Source organism: Dasypus novemcinctus, chromosome 15 (genome assembly GCF_030445035.2).
Source record: "Dasypus novemcinctus isolate mDasNov1 chromosome 15, mDasNov1.1.hap2, whole genome shotgun sequence".
In the NCBI taxonomy this organism is placed as follows: Eukaryota; Metazoa; Chordata; class Mammalia; order Cingulata; family Dasypodidae; genus Dasypus; species Dasypus novemcinctus.
This window is the reverse complement of record NC_080687.1, coordinates 97896015-97910559: the sequence shown is the minus strand read 5'-3', so window position 1 is coordinate 97910559 and position 14545 is coordinate 97896015.

Sequence of the window (14545 nt, the reverse complement as noted above, 5' to 3'; positions counted from 1 at the left end):
CTGGGTGGTGCTGCAGGGACAGATGCTGGACATTGTGTGTCCTGCCATGGCCCACTGGGTGGCCTGGGGGAGAGTGTAAACTACAATGTAAACTATTATCCATGCGGTGCAGCAGTGCTCCAACATGTATTCGCCAAATGCAATGAATGTCCCATGATGATGAAAGAGGATGTTGATATGTTAGGAGTTGGGTGAGGGGGGTGGGGGTATATGGGGACCTCATATTTTTTTTTTTACTATAACATTAAAAAAAAAAAAAGAAAGTAGGTCAGAAGTTACCACAGGCTGGGTGGTGGAATGGGGAGTTCTTGCTTAATGGGTACAGAGTTTCTGTTTGGGTGTGGATGGAAAAGTTTTGGTACTTTGTAAATGTCATTATTGCTACAGTATTGAGCATTTAAAAATGGTTACAATGGCCAACTTTATGTTACCTATTGTTACCACACACAAAAAATGTTTTGTTTTGTTTTTTTCAAGGGAGGAAATTTCATTAGACAATGTCAATGAATGAGACATGTCCTTCTTTTGGAAAAGAAAACCGTGGCTCTGTCTCCTTTCGTGACAGCAAGTCCTTCACCATAGCTACAGCTGAGGCTCCCCCTCCCATTCCCTTTGCCTCAAGCCTCCTTTTTATCACATTGCTGTATAAATTTTTAAAAACACACAAAAAAAGCATCACAGTTGCTTCTGCCCTTGTAGTATCAATTAGATCAACGTCACTTGAATTGAAAGCTAAGGCGTGGCCTTGGCTGTGGAGTTAAAAGCTCCTTGGAGTGGGTCTGGTTCTTTTTATTTTTTTGATAAGCAGCTGTTTTCAAAGCCCTGGTTTGTTGATTCTTATTGGGAATTAGGAATCCTTATCTCCGGATAATCTGAACCATCTCAGACAGTCTGGGCTTCTCCCAGACATTTGTCCTCAGTCGGAACTGTGCGGTTTAAGGCTAGAAAAGAATTCAAGCAGCTGTAGTTGACCAACTACTTTTATATGAAGAGGTGAACGGGACCAAGAACATCTAAGGAAACTACTAGAATATTCTGGGAAACAGATGTGGCTCAAGCGATTGGGCTCGTATCTACCATATGGGAGGTCCGGGGTTCGATTCCGAGGGCCTCCCAGTAAAGGAGAGCTGGCCCATGCAGCGAGCTGGCAGGAGCCGAGTCCTGGCAGAGCCAGATGACGCAACGAAGAGACACAGAGGAGAGAATATAAGAGATGCAGCAGACCAGGGAGCCGAGGTGGCGCAAGAGATTGAGCACCTCTTTCCCACCCCGGAAGGTCTAGGATCGGTTCCCGGAGCTGCCTAATGAGAATACAAGCAGACACAGAAGAATGGACAGAGAAAAGACAGTGGGCAGAAAACAATGGGGGGGGGGGGCAGGGTAAGTAATTAAATCTTTAAAAAAAAAGAAGATCCTACACCTCGGTCTATTTAAATACCACTGCCAAGTCATACTGTTCTCTCAAAGTTCCGGTAGTCCTGGTTCGTGGCTCAGAGTGTTTTGCCCGGCTCAGCCCATTAGCCTTCCCTGCATTCCTCTGAGCCAGGGTGCTGACCCTTGGAAGAACCCCATTTCCAGACGTGGGCTCTGAGGCACAGGGAGCTTAAGTAGCTGTGCTGGGCTGGCTCGTTCAGGCAGCCAGGCAGGGCACCCTGAGACCAGGCAGTCTCGAAAGGCTTTGGGGGCCTGGAAGTTGTAACCTCCCCACAACCGGGGTTCTGTGAGCAGCAGTGACACAACGCTGCACAACCTAAAACACCTCCTCCTTAGCCCAAGCCTCGACAGGAAGCAGGCTAGCTTTAGACAGCACTGCTGTTCGTGGAAGAAAGTTCGTCTCTTGGACCATCTTATCTCTGAGTCGAGGTTTTTCAGTCTTTGTTTAAGAATGTGGACTGTAGAGTCAGAAATGCCAGAATTCAAACCTTGTGGTGGGGGGTATACAGGAACCTCATATTTTTAAATAACTTTTTTTTTGTGATGTATATATCTTCAAGAAATACAATTTACAAAAGTGATGGGGTGGGGTTGGGGAGGGGTTATATGGGAACCTCTTATGTTTTTTGTTTATGTTTTTTGTTTTAATAATTTTTAAAAATTTCTCTCCCCCTCCCCCCCGCCCCCAGTTGTCTGCTCTCTGTCCATTCGCTGTGTGTTCTTCTGTGACCACTTCCATCCTTATCAGTGGCACTGGGAATCTGTGTCTCTTTTTGTTGTGTCATCTTGCTGTGTCAGCTCTCCGTATGTGTGGCGCCATTCCTGGACAGGCTGCACTTTCTTTCGTGCTGGGCGGCTCTCCTTATGGGGCGCACTCCTTGCACGTGGGGCTCCCCTACACGGGGACACCCCTGCGTGGCAGGGCACTCCTTGCGCACATCAGCACTGCGCATGGCCAGCTCCACACGGGTCAGGAGGTCCTGGGTTTGAACCGCGGACATCCCATGTGGTAGGCGGAAGCCCTATCCATTGGGCCAAGTCCACTTCCCTTTTATGTTTTTTAATGTAACATTTCTTGTGTTCTATTAACTTTAATTAAGAAATAAATAAATTTTAAAAATTAAAAAAGAAATCATGACATGTCAACATGATCACCTAGGCATTGCTCAAATTAGTCAGTATAAGCACTATATTCAAAATAGGTAGGAGCATTATACTTTGTGACAAAGCAGAACAAACTGAAGTTTATTAAGGTGTATGCTTATAATAATTATATGAGTAATGACTAATAGATATGGAAAATATATAATTGTGGCATTACAGTAATGAAGGTATGAGCAATTAAAACCTCCTTCAAAGTTTTATCAGTAAACAGTTTATCTAAATAATATTCCATAGATCAATGAATAAAAGTTGAATGCTTAATCACTGAATATGTAGAACTTTACTGCACTGAAGTGTTAATTTTTCTGTAAAATGTTGATAAATAATATATTTTAAATGTACTAGTTTTGTTGCTGTTATTGTGATGTAAATTTTGCCATTAATCTTTTTGGAAAGGAAAGTTGTTATGTAGTAGGAAAAATAAATCACAATCTATCAGCTATTAAAAAAACAACAACAAAACACCTTGGCCCTCCCTTGGGCAAGTCACCTGCCCTCTCTGCAACTCAGCGTCCCCTGTGAAATGGGTTCTGTGGGGATTGAATGAGCTAAACCATTCAGAGCTCTCAGAACAGAGCCTGCCCTCAGTTCTCCATAAATGCTTGTTTCTCGTGTTGTTACCATTTAATGTGCTTCCTCTCCTTCTTGGGAAAGTTTTCTCCAGCTAGGGCCTTCCTATTTGCGTACTTCCTCTTCCTCACATAGTAGCAGCATCTCCAGTAACAGCCATTAGCATTTTAAGGAGAAAGAGCTTCTTTTTTACCTTAACTCGCTCAGGTGCTTGTCAAGCTTTGTCTCTAATTGTGGAATAAAAAACTTGACTCACAGCTAAAGGAATTTCAGGAACCGTAAATGTTTTGAGGAAGTGGGGAAGGTGGGAGATTAGAACTGGAAAAATTCCAGTTACCTTGAAAGTTTGCTGTCCTTCTAGCCGCACCCACATCTGAAGGAAACTTGCTTCAGTGTTTCCAGAGTTCCGCTTTGACACAGGCCCACCGGCTTGACCGCACCCATTTTCACCACTTCTCCATCTCTGTGCCTCTAGACAGATAGCTGTACTTGGACTCACCCTTAACGCTTTGTCCTTTTTTTTTTTATTCCCCCCACCCCCCATCGAGATGGCTCCCTCGGGTCTCTGCTCATTGTCTGCCCTTCTTCTTTAGGAGACACTGGGAGCCCAACCTGGGACCTCCCATGTGGGAGGCGAATGCACAACTGCTCGAGTCACTGCTGTTCCCTACTGGCATCCGCCTGTTGCAGCGTCTACTCGTATTCTTTAGGAGGCACTGGGAACCAAACCCAGGACCCTGTGTGGGAGGCAGGTGCCCAACTGTTTGAGCCACATCCGCTCCCCAGTGCTTTGTCTTTTTTCCTTTCTCTCCAAACCAAGATCTCCAAATGCTGGGACTGCAGAGCCTATTCCCATATGTCCTCTGCTCTCCCTAAGGTTCTGCTCACCCCAATCCTGCCTTGTAGGGTGGACCAAGAGTGAAAAGGTTTGATCTGTAAAAGTGCAACTTGTATGCACTTACGAAAGTAACACTAGTTAGATACGTGACTGTTTACCATTTATGCCTAATTACCTATTAGTATAATAATGTAGAGGCTATGTTATTAAATACATTTATTTATTAAATACATAAAACATAAATGTCATTAGTCTTTATTTGGAGATAATAAAACTGTTCACATAGGCTTGGCCTCCTTCATTAGTTGCTCTTGTTGCATTATCTTTTTTTTTAAATTTATTAGAGAAGTTGTAGGTTTATAGAAAAATCGGGGTGAAAATAGAGTTCCCATATACGTCCCTATTATTAACACCTGCATTCGTGTGTATATTTGTCACAATTAATTTTAACGGGTCCATTAACCACAGTCCATGTAACACTAGGGTTCCCTGTTTGTGTGGTATGGGCAGTTGAAGGAAACCCCACAAGGTCCCTCCAGGTTCTTGCCTGGAGCATGAATTGGAGTCCACATCTCGCTGGTCCTGAGAGAAAGCAGGTTTATTAATGCTGGAAGGACAAGAGATGGGCGTGTCTCAAATCTGCCTTCCCGGAACAAGGGGGGGCAGTAGTTGTTTTTTATCCTCCCCCTTGTGGCTTTTTGCTTGCTGTCTGCTCTCTGTGCTCATTTGCTGCACACTCTTCTGCGTTTTTGCTTGTCTACCTTTTGTTGTGGTTGTTGTTGTTGTTGTTGCGTCACCTTGCTGAGTCGGCTTTCTGTGGCGTCTGCAGGCTAGGCAGTTCTCCGCAGCCTGCGGGCGAGCCTGCCTTCACAAGGAGGCCCCGGGTGGCGATCCCACATGGTAGACCAACTGATGGAGCCACGGCTGCTTCCCGGGGACAGTAGTTTTTTAAGGATTTGAACAAGGGAGGGTGATGTGGTTACCCCCAAAATGGTAAGTATACACAAGTGAGCCTAGTTTTGAAATAACCATAAACAAAAGTAAGTTTAGTCTAGAATAACCATCACAGTAGGAGGCATACACAGGTAAGCCTAGTTCTGAAATAACTATAAACAAAGGTAAGTTCAGTCTAGCTAGTTTCAGTAATTCCAGGTATTAGCTCTTCTACGATGTACTGGAAAAATAAGGAGAAAAAATCATCTATGTAGTGATCCAATAATCATAATACTTTGTTAATTCTTAACCCTCGGTCACAGTTTCAGGCTTCATTTTCACTTCAAAACAAGCTGGGCAGTTTGTTCATCAACTAAGGGATTAAAGCTATTTTAAGGTTAGGTTTTGAAGGACAGGCCTGACTCAATTAAGATCCTGGTGTTTGCAGAAACCAGGATAGGGCTGGGTTCAAATTGCTCTCGTTCACTATGTTTTGTTTTCTGTCCAGGCACGTTTATCTTACTTAATCCTAAAACAAACTCAGTTGTTTCTTCAGTGCTCAGAAAGATAAATAAATGAGCACAGATTGCTTTCATGACATGACCAAGGTCTCCTTGTTAATGAAGAAAATGAAGGGAAAAAATGATTAATCATATTCATATCTCATACAACTAAATCTCATATTCTTTTTTTTACCATTAGCATTAATATATCTTTGCTACGAAGTATTACAATATTGTTGTTATTATAGTCAATTAGTTACATTATTTGTATTTGTCCCTTGTATCACCACATTTTTTTTTTTAGGTTTATTATATTTATTTATTTCTCCCCTCCCCGTTGTTTTCACTCACTGTGTCTGTTTGTTGTGTGTTTGTTTTGTGCTTGCCTTCTTTTTTAGAAGGCATCAGGAACTGAACCCAGAACCTCCCATGTGGGAGGGAGGCACATAATCACTTGAGCCACTTCTGCTCCCTGCCTTGCTGTATCCTTCATTATGTTTTCCTCCTTGTGTCTTTTGTTGTATCATCTTGTTGCATCAGCTCACTGAGCCAGCACATCACGCCGGCTTGCTACCTTGCTCATCTCCTTTGGGAGGCACTGGCAACTAGACCTGGGACCTCCCATGTGGTGAGCAGCAGCTAAGTCATTTCCACATGCTTCCCTATCATTGCATTCTTTATTTTTTTTTTAAGATTTCCCTGCGCCCCTCCCCCCCATTTTTGCTCTCTGTGTCCATTCATTGTGCATTCTTCCGTGTCTGCTTGTCTTCTCTTTAGGTGGCACCAGGAACCAATCCTGGGACCTTGTGGAGTGGGAGAGAGGCTTTCGATCTCTTGCACCACCTCAGCTCCCTGGTCTGCTTTGTTTCTTCTCTCTCCTCTGTGTCTCTTTCTGGCTCCGTGTGGGCCGGCTCTCCACTCGAGCCAGCTTGCCGTGTGGGCCAGCTTACCATCACCAGGAGGCCTTGGGAATTGATACCTGACCCTCCCATATGGTAGATGGGAGCACAATCGCTTGAGCCACATCTGCTTCCCTCACCACATTCTTTTTTTTTTAAAGATTTATTTATTTATCCTGCCCCCCCCTTACCGCTTGCTTACTGTCTGCTCTCTGTGTCCATTCACTGTGCATTCTTCTGTGTCTGCTTGTCTCCCTCTGTTGCGTCATCTTGCTGTGCCAGCTTTCTGTGGGTGTGGGCCGTCAACTCTCCGTGGGCTGTGGGCCAGCTCACCTTCACAAGGAGGCCCTGGGAGGTGAACCCAGGGCCTCCCATATGGTAGACGGGAGCCCAATCAATTGAGCCACAGCTGCTTCTCACCACATTCTTAACACCTTGTAGTAGAACATTCTTGTAATTATATTTAACCATAATCCTCATCTACCACCAAAAGCACTATGTTGTACAGCCCTTGTATATTGTCTAGCCATCTTTCAAGTAACATTAACCTCCCTAGACTATCCCTTTCAGCCACAATCACATTTATAAATCAGCAGTGTTAGTTATACTCAGAATAATGTGCTACCATCAACTCTATCCATTACCACATATTTACAATCGACCTTATTAAACATTCTGCATACATTCAGTGTCAGGTGCCCCTTCTCAATCCACAATCTGCCTCCTACTAACCTATACTCTATAGTTCATCTCCATAAGATTACGCTTTGTGTTTAGTGCATAACAGTGTGAGACCACGCAGTATTTGTCCTTTTGTGTCTGGCTTATTTCATGCAACATAGTATCCTTAAGTGTTGGAGATTTGGACCTGAAGGGTATCGGGAATGAAAGAAAGAGAAAAGGGGGAAGGAACGAACGAGAGAGCTGGGATCAGGGGGTCTGTGAGTAATAACTCCTCAGACAACTTTATTGTTTACAAGGGGCTCTCTATATACCCCAGTGTACGTGACAACAAGCAGGAACACGTAGCTTATGTGACAATAAGCAGGAACACGTAGCCTACCTGACATCAAGCAGCATTACCCAGAGTCTAAGGAATTTAAAAAAATCTTATCTCAAGGTACAAAGTCTGAGTGTTCTATTCACTACAAAAGGTATGAGCTCATCTTTTCTTTCAGCCTTTAAGAGCTTCATCCCATTTGCCGGGAGCTCTTAATTATCGCATTCCTTAGGGTGCAAGCGTAGCCATGGAGACAGCACTAGCATGGAGACAGCACGTCTCCCCTTGTGAGGCCACTGTGCCTCAGTTTCCAACACTTAAGTTTCATCCACGTTGTCTTGTGTTTCCCCAGTTTATTTCTTCTTACAGCTGAATAGTATCCCATCGGATGTATACACACGACATCTTGTTTATCCATTCATCAGTTGAGGGGCACTTAGGTTGTTTCCATCTTTTAGCAACTGTGAATAACGCCGGTATAAACATCGGTGTGCAAACGTCTGTTCGCATCCTTGCTTTCAGTTCTTTTGAATATATTCCTAGGAGTGGGATTGCTGGATCATATGGCAGGTCTATAATTAGTTCTGGAGTAACTGCAAATCATCTTCCACAGAGGCTGCACCATCTTACACTCCCACCAACAGTGAAGGAGTGTTCCTGTTTCTCCACGTCCCTCCAACACTTGGAGTTTTCTGTTTATTTTTTAAACAATGGCCATTTTGTAAGGCACAAAATGGTTATTCATTGTAGTTTTGATCTGAATTTCCCTAATAGCTAGTGATGCTGAACATTTTTTCATGTGCTTTTTGGCAATTTGCTATTTCTTCTTTGGAAACACGTCTATTCAAGTCTTTTGCCCATTTTTAAATTGGGTTGCTTGTCTTTTTGTCACTGAGTTTTGTGATCTCTTTATATACCATGGAAATCAATCCATTGTAGGATATGTGGTGTTTGAAGATTTTCTCCCAGAGAGTAGGCCCTGTGGTTTTGCATGCGTGTGTTTTAATTTTTATTCTAGTAACATATAGACAGCCAAAATTTCCCCTTTTAGCCACATTCAGATATATATTCAGTGCAGTATAAATAACATTCACAATCTTGTGTTACCATCACCACCATCCATTACCAACACTTTTTCATCAACCCAAATAGAAATTCTGTACAAGTTAAGCCTTGACTCCCCCTTCCCTACCCAACCCTGGACCCTGGTAACCTGTATTCTAATGTCTGAATTGATGAATTTAGCACTATCATTTGATCATAGCCTTGGCCATCGTGTGTCCTGCTACCAGGTGTGTTAATTAAATCCATGAACCTCAGCTACCCGTCCCTTTGCTACAGAGGGCAGACAAAGGAAAAGGAATGGAGAGGAGAAAGGACCCGACAGAAAGGCCAACAAGATACAAAGAATTCCCAAAGACCTGCGATTTCCAAAGGGCCTTTCCCTAAAGTTTGCTGTCCAGAGGTAAAATGTTAAAACCACGGGCTTACAAGACAGTGATTCCAGATTTAAGCTCTAATCAATCTTGAATGACCACCTATGTTTCAGAAGCTTAAAAAAAATTTTTTTTTTGACGGAAACAGAGATTATGGCTCCTGTCACAGTTTTAAACACCACAAACAACTTGGCTCACCAGCTGAGTGGCCAGTTTCTCTTACAGCTCTGGGAAATGTTGAGGTGCGGTTAATCTCTTACTCCTTTGTTTCCAGCCGGCGAGCTGCTTTATCTTTTTATGCCTTTTGATACAATTCCCTTTTTTAAATACTTTTACATGAAGTTGACAGGCCCCTAAGTAAAAATTTTATTTTTTATTAGAAGAGTCAATCATAGTGACATGTTTGCGGTGAAAAAAACTTTTTTATGCCCCCCCCCCCGCCCATTGTTGTTTGCGCTCACTGCCTGCCGTCTGTGTCCATTCGCTGTGTGTTATTTCCATGTCTGCCTGTCTCGTCTTCCCTCTCTCTCTCTTTAGGAGGCACCAGGAACCCATCCCAGGACCTCCAGTATGGGAAACACTCAATTGCTTGAGCTACCTCATCCCCCTGGTCTGCTGTGTCTCTCACTGTTTCTCCTCTGAGTTTCCCTTTGTTGCGTCATCTTGCTACCCCAGGTGTTGTGGCGCAGGCCAGCTCGCCTTCACCAGGAGGCCCCAGCGATCCAACGGGGGCCTCCCATAAGGTAGACGGGAGCCCAATTGCTTGTGCCACATCCGCCTCCCTGCAGTAAAAAATTAACTTCCCGCAAAGAGAGCTCAGACTTTGTCCCAGCTCCTGGGGATAACCTCTGACCCTTGGGGATTTACGGTGATAGCAGTGTCTTTGCTATTCAGGTGGATTCCCAACCGCACCTGTTAGTTTATGCTAATGAGGTTATTAGAGGGTGAGGCTTTGAGTCACACTTTGTCAGCTGACCTGCAAGGAGGGGAGGGCCCTGGAGTCTGAGTTCAACCCCCCGGAGCAGTGATTCCATCAACCTTGTGTAGGAAACGAGACCCACGACTCGGTGCCCCCAGAGCTGGGAGCTCATCGGGGCGTCCCTGGCTGGGAAGACCCGGCTGGTAGGAGATGCCTCCCGACTCCACGGAAGGGGCACGGGAGCCCTCGAGGCCCGCCCAGACCTCGCCCTGCACGTCTCTGCCCCTTTGGTGGTTCTCATTTATAGCTCTTCTTTGCCATAATAAAACTGTAATCATAAGTACGCCGTTTTCCTGAGTTGTTCCGGCGAATCAACAGATCCGCAGGGAATGTGGGAACCCCAGATGGGTCGCTACATGGCGGGAAGTGAGGGTGGCCCTGGACTCCCTGACCTTGCAGCTGGTGCAGGAGGTGAGCGCCGGCTGGTGGGCTGGGCCCTAACCCTGTGGCGTTTGGCCCAGCTCCAAGTGGGCAGTGTCAGAAGTCTCTGCAGGATGTGTTTGTGTCCTGGTTCTTCTCCAATCACCAGCCCTGGCAAACTGCTACTCTGCTGGCAATTAAGTAGGAAACTTGGGTCTCCTCGGCCAAATTTGATATGATTCAGATTTTATAATTCAATTCATAGTTTAATGTATGCTCATATTTACTAATTATGTGCCAGCATTTAGTTGGATTATGTAAATGAATCCTTTTAACAACTCCAGGTGGTAGGTGCTCTTATCCTCTTCAAAAGACGAGGAAACAGAGCCTTAGGGAGGCAAAGAGCTTGGTCAAGGTCTCAGAGCAGCAGGGAACTGAGCCAGGATGGCAACCCTGGCCCTGTTTCCCAGGTCCCCACTCTTTTTTTTTTTAAAAGGGACTTTAATTTTTTTTTTTTTTACTTTATTTATTTCTCTCTCCCCCACCTCCCCACCCCAGTTGTCTGTTCTCTGTGTCTATTTGCTGCATCTTCTTTGTCCACTTCTGTTGTTGTCAGCGGCACGGGAATCTGTGTTTCTTTTTGATGCGTCATCTTGCTGTGTCAGCTCTCTGTGTGTGCGGCACCACTCCTGGGCAGGCTGCACTTTCTTTCGCGCTGGGCGGCTCTCCTTACTGGGTGCACTCCTTGTGCGTGGGGCTCCCCTACGCGGGGACACCCCTGCGTGGCAGGGCACTCCTTTCGTGCATCAGCACTGCGCATGGGCCAGCTGCACATGGGTCAAGGAGGCCCGGGGTTTGAACCGCGGACCTCCCATGTGGTAGACGGACGCCCTAACCACTGGGCCAAGTCTGCTTCCCGGTCCCCACTCTTAAAACCATACTTGAGGCCTCCTTAAGAAGGCAGCTGTGGGCAAAGAGTCCTCTACAAAACCCAGCTTTCTTTTTGTGCAGTAAGTTTGGCCTCTCTCCTCCAGCGTACCCCGCCTTGGCACACGTATGAATGAGGAGCTTGGCTTTTCAGGTTTCCGTGCTCATGATGAGCCAGGGGTGCGCTTTGCCCAGGTGAATCCCGGCACTGCTTTCCAGGCAGTTGGTGGAGAGGTGATGTTCTCAAGGTCTTCTGCCCAGGAGGATGGTGAAGGCTACACTCTCCCCAGACTACTCTTGTGACATAGTCTCCCTTCAAAGGCCCTTGGGTAAGTGTCACTCAGGGAGTGGAAGCAGAGTGTCCCCAAGCACCCAGCTCCTTCAGTTCTGAGTGGAGTCTGGCTGGCCCAGCACCCCTGGCCACTCCACACACCAGCAGGTGGTCTAGTGGCTACCCTCACCGCCTGCCCACAACCTGCAGAGACTTTCCTTAGGAAGTCAGTTCTCAGAAGGGCTGTTGGAGTGCTCCTCTCTTCCATCTGGTCAACCCCAAGGCCGAGATCCCCTGGGGGTTGAGAGTTTATGCCTCTGGTGCCCTATTTGGCCAACCCAGCCAAATCTCTCACTACCAAGCAGTGCTAGTGGACTCGAACTCACTGCTGCCACTCCCAAGGCTGCAAACAGGCTCACCCTGACGGCACTCTCCAAGCTTCCCCGCCCTTCTCTCCCAGGGTCCGCCCACCATGATCACTGTTCAGCTGCCCAGGAGAACTGTAACCCGTGCCTCTCAGAGCTGCTGCTCCATGGGCAGGAATGGGGTAGACGGGCCTTCTATGCTCCTCGAAGGTCTTGGAGCGCTTGCTTGCTCTTGGGCCCCAGGGGTACTCTTCATCCTCGAATAGCGCCATCTTGTCCTGGAGATACAGACCAAACTCCTGGGAGAATGGGCTAGAGGAACTGCGGTTAAGTACTGATCACGGTTTCTTCTTCCCAGAGTCTAGCACTAATCCCTCCTCGGGGCCTTTTTGGGCTCCAGTCACTCAGTCCATTCTACTCTCCCTCCACCTGAGCACCCTCCCTGCGGCGGCACGGTGGTTTTCCTCTGTGGCCAGGCCCCCAGCAAGCACGCATTCATGCACTCGTCCATCCATCCATCCATCTATCCCCGGGTCGCTGATCCACTTTGTTGATCCACCTACTAATAATTCAAACAACCCAAGGAAATGCTAAGAATCATTTACTGAGCCACTCCGGCAGGGGCTTTTCAACAGATGGGTGACAATGACAAGTCCTCATCCTTGAGAAGCTTAGAGTCTTAAAGTCTATTGAGCAAGACTGCAAAAGAAATAAGCAGTTGCCCCCATCGCACGAGGTAGTGGCGAGGGGTGGTATGGCCTTTCCAAGCTCCGAGGGCCATGCCACTGCTCTATCTTACTTCCCTCCTTGGGGATCAAGCGTGTCCCTCCCCATCCTAACTCCCGGCCACCCGGCCGCCCGCATGAGGCCCTGCGGTCTCTGGGCTGAAGTTCAATTTGGAAAGCAGCGTGGAAAACACTGGGCGCCCTTTGCCAATGAACCGAGTCACTGCAGAAGCAACAGTGAAAGAGCAGCGATATTGGGAGAAAACATGTAGTTTTCCCACGAGGCAATTTTTCTTCCTTTCCTTTAAAACCTGGATTCAGGAAGATGAACTCCTTGGAGCACCGTAAAATGTTACTCTGAAATTGGAGCACAGTCAATTCAAAATATTTCTTCTGAATTACAAATTCACTTTCTACGCACCAGCGGCTGCGCTGCCGCGCTTACAGTTTACGATGCCCTGAAGAACGATTGTTTGGCTGTGCCCCTTGCCTCTGAACATGCTGATGAAGCGAACTACCCTGTAGCTCTTTCTCCGTGTTCTAGACCCAGGAGGACGCTCCTCTTCCCAGGGGTCTCGGAACACCCCTGCCGCGTCGGTGCACCCTCCGCGGCTCCCCTTTATTACACCTGCTTTCCTTTCTGCAGGGCCACATTTTGCCCTTCATCCTATTGCTTCAAAACTGTGTTATTAAATTAAAGGTCTTTTCCTTCTCGGATCCTCGAATCAGCCAGTTTTCATCCCTTTGCAAGACGTCTTAATATTTATAACAAACACTCAGAGCATCTATTTTAAAGTTTTTATTTTTTAATCTTTTTTTTTCTAAAGATACAGAGATCACACACAATGTTACATTAAAAAATATAAGAGGTTCCCATATACCCCACTCCCCACTTTTCCCACATCAACAACTTCTTTCATTAGTGTAGCAAATCAGAGCATCTTTTTTTTTAAGATTTATTTTTTATTTATTTCTCTCCCCTCCTCCCCACCCCAGTTGTCTGCTCTCTGTGTTAATCGCTGTGTGTTCTTCTGTGACTGCTTCTATTCCTATCAGCAGCATGGGAATCTGTTTCCTTTTGTTGCGTCATCTTGTGTCAGCTCTCCGTGTGTGCAGTGTCATTCCTGGGCAGGCTGCACTTTCTTTTGCGCTGGGCAGCTCTCCCTACGGGGCGTACTCCTTGCACGTGGGTTCCCCTACGCGGGGGGCACCCCTGTGTGGCAGGGCACTCCTTGCGCGCATCAGCACTGCGCATGGGCCAGCTCCACACGGGTCAAGGAGGCCCGGGGTTTGAACCGCGGACCTCCCATGTGGTAGACGGACGCCCTAACCACTGGGCCAAGTCCGCTTCCCTCAGAGCATCTTGCTCCACTGTTGGACTGAGTTACTAATGGCTCAAGTGCCATTAGTTATTCCATTTTATTCCAGCAGAAAGACCATCTTGGAGAGGAACACTCGTAACATCCACACCTGGTATATACTTAGACGCGATGCGGAGCACTTTCGTTTATGTTAATTCACCTAATTCTCAAAACTACTCTATAAGCTGGGTAGAACAATACCGAGCACAGAGTATATGCTCATAAAACATTTGTTGATAAATGCAGAAACCGTAGTCCCCATTTTGCAGACTAGAAACTGTAGATGAAAGAGGCGGGCCGGCCTCTGTGCTGTTCGTACCCTCAGGGCCACCTGCCTCCGCAGCAGTGGTTGTCACCGACAGTCTCAAGAATGCTTACACCGCATCATCACTTGATTCCCCAAAGACTTCCTCAAATGTGAAAGCAAAAAGCAAGGTTCTAGTTTTGGGTCTATGTTTGGAGAAGAGTCTCTTCTGCCTTCCTGGCAGAAATGGAAAAGCCAATCAGCAAATTGATTTGGAGGATGGGGGTCCCTCAATAGCCAAACAATTCTGAAAAAGAATGAAGTTGCAGGACTCACACTGCCCAACTTGAAAATTTATTGCAAAGCTACAGTGGTCAAAATAACGTGGTGCTGGCACAAGGATAGACATAAATTGACTTTTGCATGGACAATCTGAAAAATCTTTGATGACATGCTTGCCAATACACATTTTATGAGTTGGTACTGAAAATACAGCATAACTAATTAAAAATGCATTTGCTTTCGATTTTGTTAAA